We start from the raw sequence: 22,581 nt of genomic DNA on the forward strand, positions 1-22,581 counted from the left end.
GTTTGTGGTGAATAATCGAAACGCAATCGTAACTCTATCGCAACGCAACTTAATCGCAAACGCTAAACGCAAGTTATTTATAGTGATTGTATGTTGGATATAGTAGTTAGGGTATTTGTGTAACTAATGGGTAATTCTATCGCATCGCTCGCTCGAAATGCATCGCAACGCTCAACACGCGAAACGAAAAGCCGAAACTCAACTCACCAAACGCACTCGATCGAGTGGCCAACCGAACGGATGACCATCCGATCGGGTAGCCATCCGATCGAAATGCTGTTCGACACACTTGCACTTTCCTCTTTTGGAAACACTATAAATACCCTCCTGTCACATCATTTGTGATGTGACAGCTCCTCCACTCGACCAGCCGCACTTAAGCCTCCTTTCTCTCGATTTCTCGCGATTCTTGTAAGTTTTCAACCTAAATCTTGTACTTCTATGATCTACACACACTTATTCGTCATTTTCTCTTTCGAATCTCAACTTTTAACCATGAAATCAGTGGATTGAGGTGTTCTAGGGTGATATCATCATGGAGTTCTTATGAACTTCAAGTCTTGACCTCATTCCACCAAGAACAACTCAGATCTGAAGGATCTCCACATGATTAAACAATGTTTTCGCATAAGATCTACACATATTCATGGTTAAAAGGATTGAAAGATGATTTTCTAACTTTCTTTCAACTCTTTTACACTCAATGCACTCAAAACCGATAGAGTCAGAGCTCGTTCTGATCTTCTACTCCTTCTTAGTGATGTGTTGGTTCAAGATCTGGTTTCTATAAAAGAGACAACCGATTTCGGGTTAAACATGAACAACCGTCTCGAACAGTTAACTGATCGGACTAGGGTGATTCCTGTTCGATCAGATCACTTGGGTCACGATGGGGTTTCTATTGTTTAGCACGTTATCACACCATCTCGATCAAAACTGCAAAACTACCAAAAATAACCAATCAAGTTCAAGACGATTTGGCCGTTGGGATGGATTGCTGCCCGATAGGATAGCCATCCGATCGAACGACTATCCGATCGGCTTGCACTTGGTTCCACACTTAAACTTTTTTACTCAGACTTTCAAGGATCTAACGGTTGAACGGATTGCCGCTCGATCGGATAGTCATCCGATCGAACGACCATCCGATGATATGACTTTGGAAACTTCAACACTTAATCATTTTCATAATATTCAAAGATCGTCAGTAGCTAACGGATTGCCAATCGATCGGATTGCTATCTGATCGAGTGACAATCCTGCTGTGAACTTGTTGTCACTAAGTGTCCTGCCCATCGGATCTCTACTTTCAAAATGCTACAACAAAAACTTCAAAGCAATCATACACAAACACATCCTTGCCAAACGAATTTCAATCCAATGGAATGGCCATCCGATCGGATGACCATCCGAACAGATTGACATCCGATCGAATGGATAGCCATCCAATCAGGTTGCCACTCGACACTTAACCACTTTGCACCATTTAACGTGCCGCTCATCGCTTATGCTATCGTTAACTGTTCAGGCTAATCTCTTAGCGCTCCCTTCAATCCAAGACAGTGTTTACTTGTTAAACGCTATCTGTGAGTATACTCGAACCCTTTTTGATTTACGCACTTTTGTGTGTTACATACGTTTCTTATTCTAAATCACAATGGACACACAACGCAAACACTATTTATACGCTGACCATTATTGCATGCTACGTGTTCTTCGATGAATGCTTGTATGTTATGTTAACACAGTGATTGTTGCCTGGCACCTTAGCAACGATAGTACTATAGTTTGGACTCAGCACCTGTCGTGGACAGGGGTTGTTAAGTGCTTTACTTCACGTGTCCCAGTGGGGATATGTGTTGCGCATTCTACAACTCGTAGTCACGTCTGTGCATATTTCTCTGTCGATAACCTACTTGCCTTCACTTTGTACATGTTACATACTGGTTATGCGTAAACGATTTCTAACTTTATTATCAATATCAAACTTGTATGCTCACCTTTACACTATGTGTATTGACCTCTATATTAACGTATACGACAGGTGCCTAGGATGCTGTGCTTTACCTGCTTTTGTGGAATCAAGTAGGATGGGGTCTAGAAACAAACAAAAACAATTTATTTAAATCTGAGTTGTCAGAACATTTGATCTGTCTTTGAGAAAACAATGTCTGTAATAACTGCTCTTATTTGATATATTATGGTATGGGACATAATGATAAATATCCGGTAATTTTAGTTGTTATGGATTTCTCCTGGACAATCTGTTTTGCTCAGTGCCGCGCCCCGATGTTTCCGTCATAGGTTGGGGTGTGACAGATTGGTATCAGAGCCATAACTATAGGGAATTAGGCAAGATTCGACCTAGTCCAGGTCGATGTCTTATAAACGAACTACGAGCTTATTGCTATTTCTCGATCGACTCGCACTCACGCTATACTATCACACTGCCTTTCCTAAGGCAGTCGCACTGCAATATTTTCGAAAATGAACGAGTGATTAGATCGAGATTAGGTGTGAAAACCGCAAACTCTCGATTTGATCGCTTGTTCGACCCGCATTTGCTGTCAAACAAGAGGATTTGCGTTGAATCAAGAGTGAAAACCGCACTTCGACGCAAATTTTCCTCTCTATTTTATCAAAACGGGAACAAAGTTGTTAAGTCAGGGGTGAAATCCGAACCTTGACGACTTGTCCGCTCGCTATTTTGGTTTTGCAAAACTCTCCCCAAAGTCTCGATGGGTTCCAACGACTCGAGTTGCGTAAATAACCGAAAAGATGCGTGCCATTCACCGTACTCCGGTGATAGAGCCCAGTCTATTAGGCCAAAACATATACTTATAGTCATTGAGAATAGTCAAATCACTTTGGGTAGTCAATGTCTATCAAGCCTTAGACAATCTATTTTCGATTTCAATCTCGCAATCGCTGATTTTATGAGTTTACGATTCTGAGCCTGAAATTGCTGACTCTGATAATTGTCGTTTTATGTGTGATTTTATGTGTTTCATGTGATTTTATGCTTATTTGTTAGCGTTTTGAGGTACGATTGGTTTTGATCTAACGCCTTTTTGCTTTCGCTGATCACACAACACTCACTACGCCACGTTAACAAATCGCTACTACTTGTGGATGATCGCATTGCTATGTTACTCGCTTATGCTATGCTACTCGCTGTGTACTCGCTAATCGCAATCGCTATTCTCGAACGCGCGAACTTGAATGATAGATGAATGTGTTTAAAATATGGTATGGTTTCTGTTTTCTGACTGCCTCATGTGCTTCTGTGCCCTACGTGCTTATGTGCTACAATGTGCCTTATGTGCCCTACGTGCTTATGTGTTAAGTGACTATGTGCTGATGTGATTATGTGTTGTATGGTTGATGTGTTCTTGCGCTTTAGTAGTAGTACGTGTGAGGTGAGATTCGATTATATAGCGTTTTGAATCCTATGGCGATGTCTATTGCAGACAATGTCGTCATTTGGATCATTTCACTCGCGCTCAGATCGTCGCAATCACGATGACAAGCGCATCGCCTCTTTGGTCGCTAAGTAGATGGCGAAAGTTATTCCCTAGATTGTTAGTGAGCTAAATGAAAACGCTAGAAAATCTTCAGAAGAGTCCAGGACTGATTAACCTAAGTCTGTTTTTAGCTTCAAGCAGTTCAAAGCTTGCGGTCCAAAAGAATTTACCGGTGAAGATGGTCCACCGGCGTCTTCCAATCCCGCGCTTTAGATTGGTAGACGACCGAGAGAAACAAAAGAGGGAATGATGCAGCTTACGGGCTAACATGGGACGAGTTGAAGGACTTGATGATGAAAGAGTTATGCCCTCCCCACGGGCTCCAAAAGTTGGAGGACGAGTTCTGGCATTCAAGCAGAAGGATGGCGACAACGCTGGCTTGACTGCTCGCTTTAAGTAGTTGAGTATAACCTGTCCAGGTCATGTCTCTACTCCCGAAATCGCCATCAAGAAGTATATACGTGCTCTTCCGGATTGCGTGGCTGATTTCGTTCAAGCTGCAAAGACGTCAACCATCGAGGAAACTTTTCTACTCGCTGCTGAGATAAACGACAAACGAGTCAAGGCTAGTTATTGGGATAAAGCCTCCAAGAATCTCCATCAAGCTACCACCGCCGTAACCGCTGAAACCGCCACCGCACCGCAGTCTTCAAAGTCCTCTCGTCGCAAGAGGAAGAACAAAAACAGTAGCAAAAATTGCGCTGTCACTGCCGCCGCTCCGCTCCAAGCTGTTCCAGCTCAACAGCAGCCTCAACACCGCCAAGTAGCGGCACCGGTTACCCATGCACCGCTGGCCAAACGTGGATACACTGGTCCTCACCCGGCTTGCCCTACTTGTACCTATCACCACCCAGTGGGAATCACCTGCAGATACTGTGTGCGTTGCAACATGTACGGACATTTCACCACCAACTGCCGTACAGGTCCACGTCAAGCTCCAGCTCCAACTCAAGGCCAAGCTCCTGGTCATCAAGCTCTACTCCCCGCTCCTCAAGGCCAGCCAGCAGCTCCTGCACCCGCGATCCACGCTAGAGCTTGCTTTGCGTGTGGTGATCCCAACCACTTTCCAAACATGTGCCCAAATCGAATGGTGAAGCAAGAGCCACAACAGCAGCAACCCCAGCAGCAGCAGTAGCAGCAACAGCAAGCAGCTCGCGAACGCACTTTCAACATCAATGTCCGTCAAGCACAAGTCGACAACAATGTGGTCAATGGTACGTTCCTTGTGAATGGTATATATGCCTCGTGTTTATTTGATACTGGAGCCGATAACTATTTTGTGTCGTTAGAATTCGAAAAGCTCCTTAATCGTAAGCACGCCCATCTCCCCTCGTCATTCAATGTTGAAGTTGCCACCGGAAGAACCGTCGCTGTCAATTTTGTTCTTCGTGATTGTACTCTCGAACTCAACAATTACATCTTTCCTATCGACCTTATTCCGATGCAGCTCGGTAGTTTTGACGTCATAGTAGTCATGGGTTTTCTTCGTGAGAATCGTGCTGAAGTTGTTTGTTTCGATAAGATGATTCGCTTCTCGCTCACTTATGGCGATCTATTGTGTGTCTACGGTGAATTCGCTTCGAAGAAACTCCAACTCATGTCGTGTGTCCAGGCTAGCAAGTATCTCTGCAAGGAATACCAAGCTTTCTTGGCTCACGTTGTAGTAGCGGAGAAAAAGGAAGTTAAGGCAACCGATAAGGTGCCTGTAGTTCGTGAATTTCCGAATGTCTTTCCTGATGATCTACGTGGTTTACCCCCAAGTTGTGACATTGATTTTCGTATTGACCTCATTCCTGGAGCCAACCCTGTTGCTAAATCTCCTTATCGCCTCGCTCCGTCCGAAATGCACGAACTCTCGAGTCAACTCCAGGAATTACTTGACAAAGGCTTTATTCGCCCTAGCACCTCTCCTTGGGGCGCACCAGTCCTTTTCGTCAAAAAGAAGGATGGGTCGTTCTGGATGTGCATCGACTATAGGGAGTTGAATAAGCTAACAATCAAGAATCGCTATCCTCTGCCCTGAATCGATGATTTGTTTGATCAACTGCAAGGTGCTACATGTTTCTCGAAGATCGATTTACGATCAGGTTATCACTAGTTACGCATCCAGGAGGAAGATATTCCGAAAACCGCTTTCCGAACTCGTTATGGTCATTATGAATTCGTCGTGATGACCTTTGGTTTAACCAATGCACCTGCGGTTTTCATGGATTTGATGAACCGTGTGTGCAAACCATTTCTTGACCGCTTCGTCATCATGTTCATCGATGATATCCTTATCTATTCGAAGTCGAAAACCGAACACGTGCAACATCTACGTTTGGTTCTCGAGTTACTCCAGGGGAATCGACTATATGCCAAGTTCTCCAAGTGTGAACTCCGGTTAGAGGAGGTTCAATTCCTCGGTCACATCGTTAATAGTCAAGGTATTCACGTCGACCCCGTGAAGATCGAAGCTATTAAGAGTTGGGTTAGTCTAAAATCACCATCCGATGTACGTTCATTTCTCGGATTGGCGGGCTATTACCGTCGATTCATCGTTGACTTCTCAAAGATCGTTGTCCCGCTTACTTCTTTGACGCATAAAGACAAGCCTTTTGTTTGGGGAACCGAACAAGAGACTGCCTTTCAAAATCTCAAGCATATGCTCTGCAATGCTCCCGTTCTTGCTTTACCCGACGGAAACGATGACTTTATTGTCTATTGTGATGCCTCGAACCTCAGCCTTGGTTGTGTTCTCATGCAACGAGACAAGATTATCGCCTACTCATCTCGTTAGCTCAAGATCCATGAGAAGAACTATACAACCCACGACCTCGAGCTAGGCGCAGTTGTTTTTGTGTTGAAGATCTAGCGACACTACCTTTATGGGACCAAGTGTACGGTCTTCACTGACCATAGGAGCCTACAACACATATTTAGCCAAAAGGAACTGAACATGCGTCAACGCCGATGGGTAGAACTTCTCAACGATTACGACTGTGAGATTCGTTATCATCCTGGCAAAGCAAATGTCTTTGCCGACGCCCTCAGCAGACGAAGCTATTTGCATAGTGTTCGTAATGTTCCCGCCCAGCATCATCTCGAAGCCCTCATCCGTGACGCTCAACATGCTTGTTTTACCGAACGCATTTTAAAGAAGGAAATGATTTACCATAACGGCGAGCAGTTAGTGAATAAATCGAATGGGATATTCCATTACTTGGACCGAATTTGGATTCCCAAACGTACTAACTTGCGACAAATCCTGTTGGATGAAGCCCACAAGTCTCGATATTCTATTCATCCCGGTGCCGACAAGATGTATCATGACCTTCGTCAACGGTACTGGTGGCCGGGAATGAACAAGGATATCGCAATCTATGTTTCGAAGTGCCTAACTTGCTCGAAAGTCAAGGACGAACAACAAAGACACTCTGGCTTGCTTGAACAACCCGAGATCCTGATGTGGAAATGGGAAAGCATAGCCATGGACTTTGTCACAAAACTCCTGCGTATGACCTCAGGTCATGATAGCATCTGGGTTATCATTGACAGTCTGACTAAATCTGCTCACTTCCTGCCGATACGAGAAGACTTTAAGGTAGAAAATTAGCCCGAATCTACACCGACGAAGTGATCTGTCGACACGGTACACCTCGTGACATCATCTCTGACCGCGATGGTCGGTTTACCTTGCATCTTTGGGAAACGTTTCAATCTGCTCTCGGTACTACGCTTAATCTAAGTACTGCTTTCCATCCCCAAACCGACGGTCAGACTGAAAGAAAGATTCGTACTCTTGAAGACATGCTTCGCTCGTGTGTCATAGATTTCGGTGGTAATTGGGACGCTCACTTACCTTTAATCGAATTCTCGTACAATATCAGTTATCACTCTAGCATACAAATGGCACCATTTGAGGAATTGTACGGAAGAAAATGTCGATCGCCGATTGTGTGGCATGAGATCAGAGATGCGCCGCTAACCGGTCCTGAGCTACTGCAAGAAACGACTGATAAGATTCTCCAAATTTGAGACAATCTGCTGAAAGCTCGGAGTCGTCAGAAAAGTTACGCCGATAGACGATGCAAGCCCCTTGAATTTGACGTTGGCGATCACGTACTCCTAAAGGTATCACCTTGGAAGGGTGTGATCAGATTTGGAAAGAAAGGAAAGCTCGCGCCTCGATATGTTGGACCATTTAAGATTCTGGAAAGGATCGGAAAAGTGGCCTACAGACTCGAACTACCGGAGGAACTTAGCAACGTCCACCCGACTTTCCATGTATCGAACCTCAGAAAGTGCCTAGCCAAGCAGGATTTACAAGTTCCACTGAAGGATCTCCAAGTGGACGAAACATTACACTTCGTGGAGAAGCCTGTCGAGATCATGGATCGAGAAACCAAGAAGCTCAGGCGCTCACGCATTCCCATTGTTAAGGTTCGCTGGGAAGGCAAACGTGGTGCGGAGTTCACCTGGGAACCCGAAAGTGACATGAAGGCGAAGTACCCGCAGATGTTTGTTACGGCTTTAGCCTAATTTCAGGACGAAATTCCCTTAAGAAGGGGAGGCTGTAACACCCCGTGTTACGAAACTCAAAGTCAAAGTCAAGACTGAAGTCAAAGGAAGAAAAGATTGCTAATTGTGATCTGTCACTCCTTGCTTAACTACTGTTTTGACTTCTTTGACTTGTAATTGATCTATTTATTTTATCGCTTTAGTTGTATTATGTGGTGTATCTATTAATAATGAAGATTTAATCGACGTTTATCGCTAATCGCATCGCAATCGCATTCGCGCCTAGATTGGTAGATTCTGAATATTGTTTTACGTGTGTGTGTTACTTATGTGTTACTTGTGCATGTTTACTTTATGTTTGTGGTGATTAATCGAAACGCAATCGCAACTCTATCGCAACGCAACTTAATCGCAAACGTTAAACGCAAGTCATTTATAGTGATTGTATGTTAGATATAGTAGTTAGGTTATTTGTGTAACTAATGGGTAATTTTATCGCATCGCTCGCTCGAAATGCATCGCAACGCTCAACACGCGAAAGAAAAGCCGAAACTCAACTCACCAAACCCACTCGATCGAGTGGCCAACCGATCGAATGGCCAACCGATCGGGTAGCCATCCGATCGAAATGCTGTTCGATACTCTTGCACTTTCCTCTTTTGGAAACCCTATAAATACCCTCCTGTCACATCATTTGTGATGTGACAGCTCCTCCACTCGACCAGCCGCACTCAAGCCTCCTTTTTCTCAATTTCTCGCGATTCTTGTAAGTTTTCAACCTAAATCTTGTACTTCTATGATCTACACACACGTCTTCATCATTTTATCTTTCGAATCTCTACTTTTAACCATGATATCCGTGGATTGAGGTGTTCTAGTGTGACGTCATCATGGAGTTCTTATGAACTTCAAGTCTTGACCTCATTCCACCAAGAACAACTCAGATCTGAAGGATTTCCACATGATTAAACAATGTTTTCGCATAAGATCTACACATATTCATGGTTAAAAGGATTGAAAGATGGTTTTCTAACCTTCCTTCAACTCTTTTACACTCAATGCACTCAAAACCGATAGTCGGAGCTCGTTCTGATCTTCTACTCCTTCTTAGTGATTTGTTGGTTCAAGATCTAGTTTCTATCAAAGAGACAACCGATTTCAGGTTCAACATGAACAACCGTCTCGAACAGTTAACTGATCGGACTAGGGTGATTCCTGTTCGATCGGATCACTTGGGTCACGATGGGGTTTCTGTTGTTTAGCACGTTATCACATCGTCTCGATCAAAACTGCAAAACTTCCAAAAATAACCAATCAAGTTCAAGACGATTTGGCCATTGGGACGGATTGCCGCCCGATCGGATAGCCATCCAATCGGATAGCCATCCGATCGAACGCCTATCCGATCGGCTTGCACTTGGTTCCACACTTAAACTTTTTTACTCAGACTTTCAAGGATCTAAAGGTCGAACAGATTGCCGCTCGATCGGATAGTCATCCGATTGAATGACCATCCGATGAAATGACTTTGGAAACTTCAACACTTAATCATTTTCATAATTTTCAAAGATCATCAGTAATTAACGGATTGCCAATCGATCGGATTGCTATCCGATCGAGTGACAATCCTGCTGTGAACTTATTCTCACTGAGTGTCTTGCCAATCGGATCGCTAACCGATCGAACGAACGTTCGATCGATCGACCTGAAGGGTAGAGATACTTCTCTGTTTTCAAAATGCTACAACAAAAACTTCAAAGCCATCATACACAAACACATCCTTTCCAAACGAATGTCAATCCAATCGAATGGCCATCCGATCGGATGACCATCTGAACGGATTGACATCCGATCGAATGGCCACCCGATCGGATAGCCATCCGATCAGGTTGCCACTCGACACTTAACCACTTTGCACCATTTAACGCGCCGCTCATCGCTTATGCTATCGTTAACTGTTCAGGCTAATATCTCAACGCTCCATTCAATCCAAGACAGTGTTTACTTGTTAAACGCTATCTGTGAGTATACTCGAACCCTTTTTGCTTTACGCACTTTTGGGTGTTACATACGTTACTTATTCTAAATCACAATTGACACACAACGCAAACACTATTTATACGCTGACCATTATTGCATGCTACGTGTTATTCGATGAATGCTTGTATGTTATGTTAACACAGTGATTGTTGCCTGACACCTTAGCAACGATAGTACTATAGTTTGGACTCAGCACCTGTCGTGGACAGGGGTTGTTAAGGGCTTTACTTCACGTGTCCTAGTGGGGATATGTGTTGCGCATTCTACAACTCGCAGTCACGTCTGTGCATATTTCTCTATCGATAACCTACATGCATTCACTTTGTACATGTTACATGTTGGTTATGCATAAACGATTTCGAACTCTATTATTAATATCAAACTTGTATTCTCACATTTACACTATGTGTGTTGACCTCTATTTTAACGTATGTGACAGGTGCCTAGGATGCTGTGCTTTACCTGCTTTTGTGGAATCAAGTAAGATGGGGTCTAGAAACAAACAAAAACAATTTATTTAAATCTGTGTTGTCGGAACATTTGATCTGTCTTTGAGAAAACAATGTCTGTAATAACTGCTCTTATTTGATATATTATGGTATTTGACATAATGATAAATATACGGTAATTTTAGTTGTTATGTATTTCTCCTTGACAATCTGTTTTGCTCAGTGCCATGCCCCGATGATTCCGTTATGGGTTGGGGTGTGACAGATTGGTATTAGAGCCATAACTATAGGGAATTAGGCAAGACTCGACCTAGTCCGGGTCGATGTCTTAGAAACGACCTAGTCTATAGTCTAAGTACCAAAAGACTGCCTTGTGCGAACCCGTTAGGGGTTCCGTACGAGCTTATTGCTATTTCTCGATCGACTCGCACTCACGCTATACTATCACACTGCCTTTCCTAAGGCAGTCGCACTGCACTAGGTGCGGGCCACGACAGACTACACTTACTCCATCGTGGGCTGTGAGCAAAGGGATTTGTGGCAGAACCCGGAGCCGCCACGTGGCAAGACACGCAACGACAACCGGGATGACTCAGCAACCTCACGCTGCCTTTTTGGCCTTGGCGGGGCGCGACGGCCCCTTTGATTTCCGTCGCGGGGTGTGAGGGACTCATTGAGTAGCCCTATAAATTGAATTGATCGGATTCATTTGGAATTCGTTCATAATTCGATTTCCTCTCTAAATTTCTGATAGTATAAGTAATTCCCGGGCATTTTACCCCCTAATTAGCGAAGCTCTGCCTCATTGTAAGTATTATAACCCCTGGTTACGTATTAGTTACGCTGCCCGATTGATCTAGTGCTCCGTAACGCATGTCAAGGCTCTGCCTGACTCAGCCGTTGGAGTTCTGTCTCGAGGAGGGTATCACTAATGTAAATTGGGTTATTATACTAACGCATGTACATTGTTTATTTAACTAGATTATAACCAGGAAGTCACAAGGAAATTCCTAAAATAGCAATGTGAGTAATCCCCCTTTTTGTAAACTATTTTACAAAGCCTCAATGTTTTAAATTATATTTAAAAGTGATTGAGTATTTGTATTCTACAATTATCGTCGGTATGTTGGGGTTTTGCATACAAAATTCGTTACTACACTGTGAGTAGTAACATGACCACCAGTCATATATTGACAGTACCGTGGGTGGTAATTAAGGTAGAAATATAAACAAATGAATTGCACGATCGCCCTTAATACCGAAAAATGATAAAACCTGTTTTGATTAAACTGGGATTCACTCACCAGTATTTCTTGCTGATAAAAATGTTTTAAACACGTGTTTCAGGTAACTTAGTGTGAAGCCAATAAAAGCCAGCTGAAGAGGACTGAAGGCTTAGAAAAGTGGCTATAAAAGTTACCAAATTAAAAAGGAGAATTGTTTTCAATAATTAGGGTTAATCCCTATAAATGTACTAAAATAAAACAAGGGCTTTGTGTGACAACCCTCACTAAACCAGGTATCCGTACAATTAATTAATCTTAATTACGTGCTTAATGACTATGCTTAATTACAACTGATAATGTAAACTGCTTTCTGATTTCTGTAACGTACATACATATGCATCACATTTCATACTGTCACTCCATTCATGACATACAAACTTTAGTGACAAACCTGATGCACAAAGCACAGTTAGCACAGTTAAGCGGATAACTCAGGAATATACTGACAGTGCCAGTACATAGACAGACGGTGTTTTGAGACCCAGTATGGGCCAGGGACAAAAGTACTAAACTAGAATGGGTGTAGGGAAGTGAGGACCATAAGACTGTGTCACTAGGTGATAGTTTGAGTGCCAGAAAGTGCCTAAAACTCATTTTAAGTACAAAATTCTGCATTTAAGCAAGAATTCAGCTTTTAACATACTCGTATTATGCAGAGAATTGACTAAATGGTCCTGAATGCTTTCCTAAGTGTTGGGAATTAATTGTGTTACAAAAAGATGCATAAAAGACACTATACGGTACAATTTAACACTTTAACGGAACAGTACTTAACCGAACAACCGAACACTACCCGGGACACCAAAATTTTGTCAGAAACATTACTTTATTATTTTTAACTAATTATGGTCCCAAAAATCCCAACACACTATAAAAATATGTCATACACTTACTACCTTAGATAATTCACTAAACTTTCTAAGTAATCACTTACTTATAATAAAAACTTACAATTAACCCCCCCCCCCACTAATTTTCGGCTCAAGCAAGGGGACCCACCCTTAATCATTACAAAATCCGCAAATAAAATATTCCCTTCATGGTGATTGGACCCTTTTTATTCACTTCACTTGCCAAGAAATCACCATCATTGCATATAGGTTGGGCTATAAGAAACTTCCTCATTTCACCTTCACTACAAGCTCACTCCACCATTTTTCTCACTCTCTCTCTCCCTCTCGGCTGCATATATCCGCCACCACTACCATCACTTCAACATCCACACATTTGTTCCATTTTCAAGTCCAAATCAAGTGCTAGAAGAAGTCTTGTGAAGCTTGGAGCTTGGAGGTCTTGAAGAAACATCACACCTTGCATTCTCACGCCATTTTCATCATCATTCTTTGTTCACAACTTCATCCCTAGCCTTTGTGCTAGTTGTAAGTCTTCGATTTAACTCTTGATCACTTCTACGTTGATTGTTCGAAAGATTGTAGTTAATGTTTAACACAAGAACATAAAAAGAGAATGAACAAGGAACATGGACATAAACTTACATAAAATCTGGTTGGATTAAGTTGGTTAAAGCATGCCTGATGTTTGATCATTAATTTATGGATAAACCCGTTGTTAGGACACTTGTTGATGCGTTTTTAGTAACATTTACACTATAAAAAGCATGCTGATTAGCATTTTCAGCCAACTTCAACTGGCTGTAACTGGATCATTATAAATCGAAAAACTGATTTTCTGAAGCCTAAATTATGCATTTTCGAAAAATGGATCAAATGGCACTGGAATCGTAATTTTTTGAGGTCGTTTAGTATTTTTAAAGCACTGTTTTTGGACAGCAGCTCAAGCTGTGTTTTTACTACAGAAAATGTGTGTTGTATTTTTTGTCATAACTTAAAACCTGAGTAGAATTAGCTCATGGAATGTTTACTGTAGATGATCACTGTTGTCGCAGTGATCCTCCAACTAGAATTTCGTTAATCGGACCTACGATGAATTTTAAGCGAATTATTCCGTAGACTGCAGTCAGAAAGTGACAAATCTGATTGCAGTTTGGTAAATGATTTTCTATAAAATATTGGTAATGAACTGGACCCCGATATTTTTACACAATAAAACTTGGATCGTATAGGACATTCTGTAAAAATTTGGGAATTTTTGAAATGAGTTAACTATTTTATTAAATTGCTCGAAACAGTCCAGTTTTGAACATTATAGCTGAAATGACATTAGTAATATTTTACATGTCTAAATGTCGGGTTGGTTATGTGAGAACGATCTAACGGGATATATGTTAAAGAAAATGATATGCTATTTAGCATGGACACCCCCATTTACAAAGGAGACTATGGCGAAATTTTCCGAAAATCCTAACACTTAGTAAATATTTTCTAGACAAGTGTTTACTAGTATATTTTAGACTATGTCTTTCAAACATAAACCTCGCCATGATTTTTGTAACAAAATACCAAGTATCGGAGGTTGGTTTTATACATGAAAATGGTTAAATATGTATTCTCTAAAAAGGACTTAAAAATATATTTCCGATACGAGCATGCATGTGTAAAATATCCCATCCTTGGGAAGGAAACCCGTATATAAGATACTTTAGAAGTATTGATACTAGAATATGGAACAGACGAATATTCCAACACGCCATATGATTAAGCTGAAATATTAATTATTTTGGCAAATAATTATCACTCGGAATAATATAAGAAACGTAACTCAAAACCTTAAACTCTAAGCCAAGGCACGACCCGTTCGTCTAATAGACATTAGTACGTTGTAGGTTGTCGTGTAGCTGACAGAGTTTGAGATTCGGTACAAGACGCACTACTGTGAGTTCATGTCCCCCTTTTCTCTTAACTATTTTTAGTTTTATACTTCGGGGGTGGAATACATGTTACAATTTATTACAGACATTTATACATGGTATGGTTAGCTTAAGGAGGGTTTTTACTACGCGATCAAGTGAGTGGTGGGCATGACACTTAAGGCCATTAATCCTCATTGTAGGACCACGGGACATGAGTGATAGATCTGTTTGGGTGTAGCGAGCCCACACCCATGAGGCCGGGGCGGCCCATAGTGGTGACTATGTCTTCATACCGGAGACAAATTTGCTAGGTTTGAGTCTTCCTGCACCAGTTTCACACATACTATTGGCTTTGCAACCCAATGGAGATCATTTTTCCTTATTGCTACATACCAGGGACTTTTATACATACGAGACTTATTTTAAAGGCTTTTACACACATACATACACATGAACTCGCTCAACTTTTGTTGATATTTTTAAACTACATGTATTTCAGGGAATTAATCGGATCTGGCAAGTGATGCATGTTCGCTGCGTACTAAATAAGGATGTCATCCAGGGTCGTAGGTTTGGGAAGTGTAACTCCTTCCTGGACGGGTTGCATGTCTCAAATCCTCGTTTTGTTGACAGTCTTTCGTTGAGTCTTATGAACTCATTTTAAACAATGTCATGGTTTGTAATGTTTTTTGGGATTGATGTTTTAAGACAATATGTTATGCATTTTTCTAATCTATTTTAATAGATGACCATCACGTATTTTATCATACAACATTGTTGTGATTGTTGCTATGGTATTAAGAAGTCACACCAAATAATCCACGCTTCCGCAAAAGCCAGGGTGTGACACTTTGTCCCACTTGTCTATTATAAAAGTATTATCCTTAAAACTTGGTTTTTATCCCAGTATTCCATTTTAAAGATTTTGGTGTTTAACTATGATAAAATATTTCCTAACTACGGTCCTGATGAAAATTTCCGCTGCCAAATTAACAAACACCGATACCATCTGACTGGCTCGCGGCTCCCGCTCTCGGGGAGGGGTCGGGGGCTGTGTGTAATACCCCGTGTTTCGAAAGTCAAATTCAAAGTCAAGATTGAAGTCAAAGGAAGAAAAGATTGCTAATTGCGATCTGCCACTCTTTGCTTAACTACTGTTTTGACTTCTTTGACTTATACATAATCTAATTATTTTATCGCATTAGTTGTATTATCTGGAATACTTGTTAATAATCGAGGTTTAATCTCTATTTATCACATGTTTTATCGCTTTATCGCTTATCGCATCGCAATCGCAATCGCAACTCGAATTATGCATTCTGGATATTGTTTTACGTGTGTGTGCTATTTATGTGTTACTTGTGCATGTTTTATTTATGTTCATGTTGTGGTGATTAATCGAAACGCAATCGCAACTCTATCGCAATCGAATTGCTAACGCTAAACGCCAGTTAATTATGATGATTGTTTGTTAGATATAGTATTTGTGTGTTTATTATTAATCTAACGCATCACAACGCTCAATACGCGAATCGAAACGATGCACCAGGATCAAGTGGCCATCCGATCGGATTGCCCTCCGATCGAGTCGCCATCCGATCGGTGTCCCATCTGACCCATGTGCCCTTTCCCGTTTTGGCAACCTATAAATACCCTCACTTGTCACATCACTTGATGTGACAGCTCTCCACTCGACCCAGCCGCACTCAAGCTCTCTTTTCTCTCGATTTCTCGTAATTCTTGTAAGTTTTTGACCTAAATCTTGTACTTCTATGATCTACACACACTTCTTCATCTTTTTCACCTTTAAATCTTAACTTTTAACTGTGAAATCAACAGATTTGAGGTGTTCTAGGATGATGTTATCATGGAGTTCTTATGAACCCCAAAGTTTTGGTATCATTCCACCAAGAACAACTCAGATCTAAAGGATTTCCACATGGATCAACAATGTTTTCGCGTAGATCTACACATATTCAAGGATAAAAGGATTGAAAGATGGTTTTCCAACTTTCTTTCAACTCTTTTACACTCAATACTCTCAAAACCGATAGAATCGGAGCTTGTTCTGATCTTCTACTCTTTCGTAGTGATGTGTCGGTTCAAGATCTGGCTTCTATCAAAGAGACTACCGATTTCGGGTTAAACATGAAAAACCGTCTCGAACAGTTAACTGGTCGGACTAGGGTGGTTCCTGTCCAATCGGGTCACTTGAGTCTTGACGAGGTTTCTGTTGTTTAGCACGTATCACACCGTCTTGATCAAAACTACAAAAACTTTCAAAACAATCAAGTGTCAAAGATGATCAGGCCATTAGGACAGATTGCCGTCCGATTGAATTGCCATCCGATCGGATTGCCATCCGATCGGATTGCCATCCAAGCGAACAGCCGTCCGATCGGCTCACACTTGGTTCCACACTTAAACTTTTGTTTCAACTTTTCAAAGGACTGAACGTTGAACGGATTGCCGTCCGATCGGATTGCCATCTGATCGAATAACTACCCGACCCTGTGACATTTGGACCTCAACACTTAAACAATTTTCAACATGTTCAATGCATGAACATTGACCAACGGACTGCCACCTGATCGGATTGCTATCCGATCGAGTGACAACCTGCTGTAAACTTGTTCTCACTAAGTGACCTACTAATCGGATCGTCACCCGATCGAACCGCCATTCGATCGATCGACCTGAAGGGTAGAGATACTTCTCTGTTTTTAAAATGCTACAACGAAAACTTCAAAGGCATCATACACAAACACATCCTTACCAAACAAGATGTCAATCTAACCGAATGGCCATCCGATCGGATGAGCATCCGATCGACTGGCCATCCGATCGGATTGCCATCCGATCGGATTGCAATCCGATCGGATTACCATCCGACACTTCGTACTTCGCACCGTTTTACGCGCCGCTTATCGTTTATGATATCGTTAACTATTCAGTCTAATCTCTCTCAGCGCTCCCTTCAATCCAAGAGCGTGTTTACTTGTTAAACACAATCAGTGAGTATACTCGAACCCTTTTTGCTTTACGCACTTTTGGGTGTTACATACGTTATCTATATTCAAATCACATCAATCACACAACGCAAACACTATTTATACGCTAACCGTTATTGCATGCTACGTGTTATTCGATGAATGCTTGTATGTTATGTTAACACAGTGATTGTTGCCTAACACCTTAGTAACGATAGTACTATAGTTTGGACTCAGCACCTGTCGTGGACAGGGGTTGTTAAGGGCTTTACTTCACGTGTCCTAGTGGGGATATGTGTTGCGCATTCTACAACTCGCAGTCACGTCTGTGCATATTTCTCTGTCGATAACCTACTTGCCTTCACTTTAAACATGTTGCATGTTGGTTATGCGTAAACTATTTCGAACTCTATTATGCTATATCAAACTTGTATGCTCACCTTTACACTATGTGTATTGACCTTTATTTTAACGTATGTGACGTGTGTTTGAATGCTAGGATGTTGCTTGTTATTTGCTGGAATCAAGCTAGGAAGGAGTCTAGAAACAAACCTAATAAAAATCTGAGTTGTCGGAATAGTTTGCTTGTTTTTGAGACAATTAACTGTAATAACTATTTTTACTTTATCTGTTAGTAGTATGGGATATTAACGTTAAGGATTTGGTAATTTAATAGTTGTTGTGGAATCTCTTGAACAATCTGTTTCGCTCAGTGCCGCACCCCGATGATTCCGCCATCGGTTGGGGTATGACACTGTGACACACATACGTTAAAATAAAGTCAATACAAAAATGTAAAGGTGAGTACACAAGTTTAGCGTAAATATAGTATAGAAAGCGTTTACGCATAACCAGCATGCAACACGTAACAGGCTAATTAAGTAACTATCAACAATGATACAAGCTAACCACATGACTGCAGTAGAGTATGTGCGACACAGGTTCACCGAAGCGAACAAGTGAAGTAAAGTATGTGATCCTTAACAACCCCTGAATAAACAGGTGCTGAGTCCAAACTATAGTATTATCGTTGCTAAGGGCGGTAAGGCAAGTTATCACTGTGTAACATAACAACAAGTATTCAACTAATCACTTATATCATGCGGGTGCAGTTAGCGTTTATAAAGCGTTTAAGTGTTGTGGTTTTGATAGAGAACGTATGTAACACCCAAAAGCGCGTTAAGGAGTTCGAGTATACTCACAGTGCGTGCTTAGCAAGTAAACACGGTCTGAAATTGATTGAAGGGAGCGCTGGATCAGCCTGCGTACGGGGACAAAATGCGTAAGTCTTCCAAAGTGCTGAAACGGTCGAAATCGAAGTGTCGATGGAAAACAGAGGCTTCGTACGAAGTTGTGCCTTCGTACGAATGTGGTGTTCTTCATACATGTGTCGCAACCCCCGTCCCCTATTTACCCGGGAACGGGCGGCCGTGACCAGTTTCAGTGGTATTGGTGTTTATCAATTTGGTAGCGGAAATTTCATCAGGACCGTAGTTAGGAAATATTTTATCAGAGTAAAATACCACGTTTTTATAATATTAAACACGTTGGAAATTCCCAAGTTTCCAGTACACATATTTTCATAGGGATAAACCCTATTTTATTTAAATAAAAATATCTCTTTATTTAGGTAACTTTTATAGCCACTTTTCCAAGCCTTCAGTGCTGTCCAGCAGGCTTCTATTTGGTTTTCACATTTTGTTACCTGAAACGCGTTTAAAAACATTTTGTCAGTGGAAAATACTGGTGAGTGAATCCCAATTTAATCAAGACAGGTAAAACCGTTTACAGCATTGAGGGTGGTCGCGTAATTACATTTGTTTATTTTCTACTTTAATTACCACCCACGGTACTGTCAACCCGACTTGTGGTCATGTTACTACTCACAGTGTAGTAACAAATTTTGTATACAAAACCCCAACATACCGATGATAATTGTAGAAAACAAATACTCAATCACTGTTTAATATAATACAAAACATTTGAGGTTTTGTAAAAACAGTTTGCAAAAAGGAGGACTACTCACATTGCTATCTTAGGGTTTTCCTTGGTGATTTACTGGTGATTATCTATTAATTACACAATGCACACGCGTTAGTATGATAACCCAATATTTACATTAGTTATACCCTCCCCGAAACAGAATTCCAATGACTACGTTGGGCAGAACCTCGACAACCTTTACGGAACCCTTGATCAATCGGGCAGCGTATCTAATACGTAACCGGGGGTTATGACACTTACAACGAGGCGGAACTTCATTATTTAGGGGGGTATTCTGCCCGGATATAGTGTATACTATATAGAACTTGAGAGAGAATGTTGAGAATTGAACGATTTCAAATGACAGCTGAAGCCATCAATTTAAAGGGCTGATCGAGTAGTCTCTCGCGGCCCGCGTAAGATCCTTAAGGGGTCTTCACGGCCCATGACATAGGGGTGTAGGGCCTAGCTTTGATTTGTCACTTGACTAGCTTCGACACGAATTGGGACACGTGGCAGCTCAGGGGCTCGCCTGATCTCCTAGCTGTCGCGGCCCGCATAAGACTAAGAGAAGGTCTTCGCGGCCCGCGAGCGACCCATAAAACTTGATTTTTATTTTATTTTTAATGATATACGGTATTTTGGGCCATTTCTCGTATACGGGGTGTATTTTAAAACGCATAGGGGCACTCTAAACATATTAGGGGAGTCAGAAATAATTTTGGAGGGTTGTTATATCCTCCCCACCTTGTTTTAGAACTCGTTCTCGAGGTCTACTGAAATAAGTGCGGGTATTTCCTTTGCATCTTTGATTCAAGCTCCCAATTGTATTCTGGTCCTCTCTTGGAATCCCATTTCACTTTAACCAGAACTAATCTTTTGTGTTTGAGATTCTTGACTTTTTTGTCTTCAATTTGTAGAGGCTTCTCTACAAACTTAAGCTTCTCATTTACTTCTATATCCTTAAGAGGCACTACTAATCGGCTAAGCATTTCTTGAGATTAGATACATGAAATACATCATGTATTCCCGTCATTTCCTCTGGCAGTTGTAGCTGATAAGCCACAGGTACTATTCTTCTGATAATATCAAAAGGTCCAACATACCTGGGGCTTAGCTTTCCCCTTTTGAAGAATCTTACCACTCTTTTCCAAGGAGAAACTTTCAATAACACCTTGTCTCCAACTTGAAACTCCAACGGCTTTCGCCTATTATCAGCGTAACTTTTCTGTCGATCACGTGCTGCTTTTAGTCTTTCCTTGACTTGAACAATCTTGTCGGTTGTTTTTTGTACTATCTCTGGCCCGGATAATTGTTTTTCTCCAATTTCTGCCTAACAGACTGGAGTTCGGCACTTTCGTGCATAAAGTGCTTTGAATGGTGCATCATTGATACTGGTATGATAGCTGTTATTGTAAGAAAATTCTATCAATGGTTAGTGATCATCCCAATTACCTCCGAAATCAATCACACATGCTCTAAGCATATCTTCCATTGTCTGAATTGTTCTTTCGCTTTGTCCGTCCGTTTGAGGATGATAAGCAGTGCTTAGATTCAACTTGGTTCCCATTGCCTTTTGGAAACTTGTCCAAAAATGAGAGGTAAAATGGCTATCTCTATAAAAAACAATTGATAAAGGAATTCCATGTAATGAAACTATTTCATTTACATACAACTTAGCTAACTGTTCCATACTGAAAGTTTCCTTCATTGGTAGGAAATGAGCTGACTTAGTTAGCATGTCTACAATCACCCAGATTGTATCATTACCTTTTCTTGTTTTGGGTAATTTGGTAACAAAATCCATTGTTATTAATTCCTATTTCCAAACTGGCATTTCTAACTGCTGCAACAAACCTGAAGGTTTCTAATGTTCAGCTTTAACTTATGAACAAGTTAAACACATAGAAACATAGGCTGAGATATCCTTTTTCATTCCTATCCACCAAAATTTCTTTCCTAAGTCCTGATACATCTTATCACTTCCAGGATGCATCGTATACTTAGACTTATGGGCTTCTTCTAATATACGATGGCGTAGGTTTCCTAGTTTAGGTATCCATATTCTTTTCTTATGGAATCTCCAAATTCCATCTGTTCCTTGTTCTAATTCTTTAATCATTCCTTTCTATTTTTCAGTATCATCCTTGATTACTAATTCTTGTGCTTTCCTGATCTGTTCATTTAAATCTACTTGTAGATTTAATTTAAGAGAACACACTCTTTTTGGCTTTTCATGATACTTTCGACTTAAGACATCCGCAACTACATTAGCCTTTCCTGCATGATACTGGATATTACAATCATAGTCACTAAGTATTTCCATCCAGCATCTTTGTCTCATATTCAACTCCTTTTGCCCAAAGACATATCTTAAACTCTTATGGTCGGTGAAGATGGTAAAATTACTACCGTAACGGTAATGTCTCTAACTCTTATGGTCGGTGAAGATGGTAAATCATGGTCAACTTAAGACATTCGCAACTACATTATAGCTCCTAATTCCAAATCATGGGTTGAATAATTTTCTTCACGATTCTTGAGTTGTCTAGATGCATAGGCTATAACCGTTTGACGTTGCATCAATACACATCCATAACCTAACTTAGAAGCGTCACAATAGACTACAAAGTCTTCAGTTCCTTCTGGTAACGCTAGTATGGGTGCATTGGTTAGTCTTTGCTTAAGGATTCTAAAGGCTTCTTCTTGTTTTGGTCCCCATTCAAACTTAACAGATTTACAGGTTAGCTTAGTTAAGGGAATGGCTATTCTAGAAAAATCTCGAATAAATCTTCTATAACAACTAGCCAATCCTAGGAAACTTCTAACCTCGGTTGGTAATTCAGGGGTTTTCCATTGGGTAATTGCCTCAATCTTTGTAGGATCCACATGAATTCCTTCATGATTGACTAAATGCCCAAGAAACTGTACTTCTTCTAACCAAAATTCACACTTCAAAAACTTTGCGTAAAGCTTTTCTTTTCTCAATAAACTTAGAAGTGCATGCAGATGCGCTGCATGTTCCTCTTTACTCTTAGA

Source organism: Helianthus annuus, chromosome 9, assembly GCF_002127325.2.
Source record: "Helianthus annuus cultivar XRQ/B chromosome 9, HanXRQr2.0-SUNRISE, whole genome shotgun sequence".
NCBI classification, from domain to species: Eukaryota; Viridiplantae; Streptophyta; class Magnoliopsida; order Asterales; family Asteraceae; genus Helianthus; species Helianthus annuus.